The 4,789-nt window shown below is 43.7% G+C and overlaps 1 protein-coding gene across 1 annotated transcript in view; it reads left to right on the top strand.

The window, feature by feature from the left end:
* Positions 1-1,240: 1,240 nt before the first annotated feature.
* The window catches only part of LOC118430134, an 11,812-nt gene continuing 8,263 nt past the window's right edge, over positions 1,241-4,789 (top strand). Inside the window, exon 1 of the mRNA XM_035840847.1 lies at positions 1,241-1,350. The gene's annotated coding sequence lies outside the window, so the exon portion shown is untranslated. The remainder of the gene's footprint in view (positions 1,351-4,789) is intronic.

The following is a 4,789-nucleotide window of genomic DNA, read 5'->3' on the forward strand; positions in this document are numbered from 1 at the left end:
GAGGGAACGCTTCGTTACGATCGGGAATTTTCCATCGTAAAAGTATCGTACAATACTTGAAGTTAGCGAACTTTTATTCAGATATTTTGAGACATACATCCAAAGGAACATTTTCATTTATAGATTTTGTACGTAGTTTTGAGTAAAATGAGCGTGAGGATTGACGAAATGCAGAGGGTGTATATCTCGATCGGTGCAGGTCACAGCACTTTGGAGCGGGAGTGGACTGTACCATTGCGTGCGCCCACAGTCTGTATACATAATCTATCAGCTGTAAATTCTTTTCAGTTTTATACAGATGATACTTTAAACCATAGATATTTTTTTCTAAATCTGTGTAATCACTGTTTGACGTTACAGGCCTGTTTACAAGCCAGCTACAACACACCACAGTTGGTCAGCAGGCTATTACAGTAGCGAATCAGGGACTAGATAGGGCTCAAGGGCGTATTGAGCTATTTTTCAAAATAACAACAGAACTTTGTAAGGTCCACCTGCCCTTTCCCCGAAAAGGGTAACGACAACTCCTTCGGGCTTAAACTCCCCCGGAGCGCTAATGTGAGATCGGCGGGCTGATCTGCCTTGGTTTCCCGAACTAAACTCGCTAGCTACCCGGTCCTGTCTGGCTCCCAGGGTATGAATCTTGAAACGTGCTAATAACTGTGACTTTGAAAGACAAACGGATACTCCTTCGTTGGGATCTTTCTATTTTGGAATACTCCCCGCGGGAGTAGGGTATGATCATGATACAGAAGCCACTCTTCATGCCGACTTAGTTTTGTTCCGTGCTACTCAGAGTACATGCCGCTTCGGTGGTAATTCGGGTCGACGACCTGTTCGATGTGTGCCCTGTTGGTTTGTGATCTAGACGAGAGTCCTGCCTGTCGCAGCCTTTGTTTCGGGCAATCTGGAAAATATTTCGGTAGGGGGGTGGGGGTGGGGGGTGGGGGTTACGTCTGCCCTCTAAAACTACCCTCAAACGGGGCGAAGAATTTCTTATCCTGAACTTTATTCTTTATCCAAACAAGAACTTCCGGGCCCTTGTCCCAAGAATTTTGCTAGCTTTTTTCCCATACGTCCACGTTTTCGTGTAGCGACCCAGCGATAAACGTTTTGGGGGAACAGAAGGGTAGCGAGGTCGGGTTTACGTCAATCTGGAGGGTTACCTCCTATGCTGGGACACGTGTTCGTCGGGCCCATGCCGGCCACGGGGTGCCCTCCCCCCGCCTGCCGCTTGGTGACGCGGGTGGCCTGGGCCCTTAACGGACGCTGGGCGCTCCAGGGAGAACATGATATGGGGCATCTTAGTTTAAGGTTGTGTAAGGAGGAAGAGACATGTCATCCTTTTGGGTAAGCGTGATTATCGTCGCGGAGCTTCTGCTCTGTTTTATGAGTGTGACTGGTTCTGTTCTAATGATCAGTGGCGGTTTGTTTACATCTCCGTGAAGGGGGGGGGCGATTATGTGGTACTTGTGGCCCTCCCTCATGGGTGGCTTTGGTTATCAGTAACGCATTTATTCTGTTCTGTCAACTAGGCCTGAACAAACACAGAAACGCTAAACCATGTGTAGAACGGTGGGGCACTACATTCTCTAATCAAACCTCCTCTCTTACCTGTCTAATATTTACATCTTTCCAAATTATGCCTAACAACAGTTATAGGAAGACCAGTATAGGATTCCATAAGAAATGAACCGTTAAATGCTGTTAGGTGACCTTTGACCTTATAAAATACAACACGGCTGATCTCACTGACCATATCTCACCTCGAATTAAGTAACAATTATAAGGGACTTGACGATATTAATCGGGGGAGGGGCTGGTGCACTGTGTGGGGGGGGGGGTCATTGAAGAATTGTTGGGCCTGGAGGGAGGGCCATAGAAAAAAATTTTGAGCCGGGGGAGGGCCATAGAAAAAAAATGCACAAGCAAAATGTGCCCCTGAAATGCAGGAAATGAAGTTTCAGATGGTCAAGAGTTTAATTTTTCTCTGGACGTCCCTAGCGACGGCTTGCGCCTCCGGTGCCCACGACGCTCCGGCGCTCATCGCCATCAAAAATATTTTCCTCTGACAGAAATGCCATTACATTTAGCATAGTATACCAGCAAAGTTTATCCCTCAAAGTGCAGAAAATTTAGACAGAGAACCACGTTGGTTTGAAAGGGGGGTTAAGGAAGCCATTTACGAGCGCATTTATCGTCCATCTCTCAATCGAAAGGGGGGGCTGAGAACTGACCTTTCCAGTGCTTGGAATGATGTTTTAAAGTAAATTATGGTTTTATTGATATATAGACACTTATTATCATTATATCCCTTGTTAGCCTTTCTTATTTTGCTAGAATGTATCACAGAACCTTTGTCAGTTACCTTTTTGTTTATTTAGAACACTGTTTAGAACACCTCTGTAGTTACCTACCATGTTTACTTTAGAACACCTTAGCCGTTACCTTTTTTGTTTATTTAGAACGTAAGAAGTATTCCTTATTCCGCAGAGTTGTAAACTTTTATTTTTATTTCACTGAAGAAGAACGACGGATGTCGTTTGAAACGTCTGAATTAAATTTGATTTATCCAGAAGTAGAGATTCAACTTTCATCTATTCATTATATTCCTGGATGTATAATCTTCACAAACGTGTGCAGAAAATCCTGTTTCAGAGGGTCCAAATTTCAACATTTTTCTCCAGACCTACCTTGCGGCGGCTCGTGCCTTGGGCGATCGAAATCGTGAAAATACGGGGCGTAGTCGCCCTCAATAAAATTAGCTAAAAACCTGTGAAATTCCACTAGAAAGGCTATTAAACTTAGCTTAGTCAGCCAGCAAATTTTGTCCATCAAAAGTTAAGAAAGACCGTTTCAGATAGTGACAAGATTTCAAAATTTTTCCGGGGGAGCATGCCCCGGACCCCCTACTAAGGATTACGTCAACATAAGAAATTTGCTGCAGCCGTCTCTGTCGTGTAATTCCATGTTCTCACCAAGGACCTCCTTGTTCGCACGAAGTTTACGAAGACTATAGAAACTAAAATAGGTATCAATATCAATCCTGCGTTCTTTGTAAACGGAATGGTTCACGGACGGCAACGGGATAAAACATTACGAGGTTTACTTTCGTCATAGTGCTTTCGTGACAGCGGGCTCTCTGCTGCATATGACCAAGGAGGTTGAAAGAGGGCTCTTTCAACCTCCTTGATATGACGTAATCATGCATATGATGGCGCGAAAATTTTTCGGCAAGTTTGTAGGTTGGTCGAAATAACTCCCGTTTTTGGAATGATTACAGCAGTATTGAAGCGGTGTTCGTAACGATGTCGCTAAAATGTACCCAAATATCTTACAAGTAGAACATTAATCTTTCACACCCGGTAGAAGTTTTGCACGGTTGGAGTTAGTTTTGCCATCCTACTGGTGGCCGGCAAATCATCCCACTGGGCTAAAGCTAACCGCGTGAAAATCCTACCGGGTCTGGCCGATTACCCCGGCGGCTGGGACTTACATTGGCCCCGTAGCAAGCCGGCACTAACTACGGTAGGCCGAGCCACTAGTAGACTGGATTTCAGGTTAGTACAAAAGCGTGTCCTAAGAATAATTTTTTGGCCCACAATATACGTGTTATAACGAAGCCCTAACATATTTATCTCTCCCCTTCTTAGAAAACAGGAGAAAAAACCTTAGCCTCAAGTTTGCCAAATCCTTGCTTAGTTCACATATCTTTAAACTGGCTACCCCCAACCCATTCGGAAATCCATACTAGAAACATAAAAGGTGCGAACCCATTTTGCATTCCATTGGCAAAATCTAACAGCTATAAAAGCCCCATTCCCCATACTTCATTCACCTTTTACATTCATGTACCTGAAAACATCTTCCATATCTCTTAATCCACTGTTCAGTCTACATTTATACTTTGTGTAACAAGCTGTTTTGTTTCTTTTAGCTTTATTCCTATACGACTTCTAGTAACTGTATATTTTCTTTGAGCTAGATTTTACACATGAAGTACAGTGTCTAAAATGCGCAATTCAGCATCTTCTACTGTGTAGAAATAGCTGCGATGTATTACGGCATCTGTATCTGTATCTGTATCTATATAGCCGGTATAACCGCCCTTCGGCGTAACACACCAGCTTCGCAGGCACGTGGTGCAGCAGCAGCTGGTTATATTACACTGAACGATCCGTCACACCTAACTTTTGCACATCTATCTGCAAGCGTTCTTTAAAACTATCCAGAGAAGATGCCCCTACTGTGCTTGGTGATAACAAATTCCACTCTACGATAGTTCTGGGAAAATACGAATTTTTGAACACATCAATCCTAGGTTGGTAACTCTTGTATTTGAAGTCATGGCTGTTTCTTGTTCGTTTTTGAGCTGGTATTAGATACTTATCAGTCGGTACGTCCACCAGTTTATTGGTCATTTTGTACATCATGCAAAGTCTAGACCTTTTTCTTCTGTCTTCAAGTGATGTCCACTGCAGATCTGTTTTCATTTTGGTAACACTAGCATCCCTGTTGTAGTTGTTTGTACAGAATCTGGCAGCTTGGTTCTGTACCCTTTCAAGTTTATCTTTGTCTTTCTTTGTATACGGATCCCATACTGTTGCAGCATATTCAAGGTTAGGTCTTACCAGTGATGTGTATGCAAGTGATTTTACCCTGGCTGGGCATGCCCACAAGTTGCGTTCGATCACTCCCAATGTCTGTTTAGCCTTGGTTGTGACTTTGTTAACATGGACACCCCAATTCAGCCCAGTTCTTAACGTAACACCTAGGTATGGGTGGCTTT

Source organism: Branchiostoma floridae, chromosome 1 (genome assembly GCF_000003815.2).
Source record: "Branchiostoma floridae strain S238N-H82 chromosome 1, Bfl_VNyyK, whole genome shotgun sequence".
NCBI lineage: Eukaryota > Metazoa > Chordata > Leptocardii > Amphioxiformes > Branchiostomatidae > Branchiostoma > Branchiostoma floridae.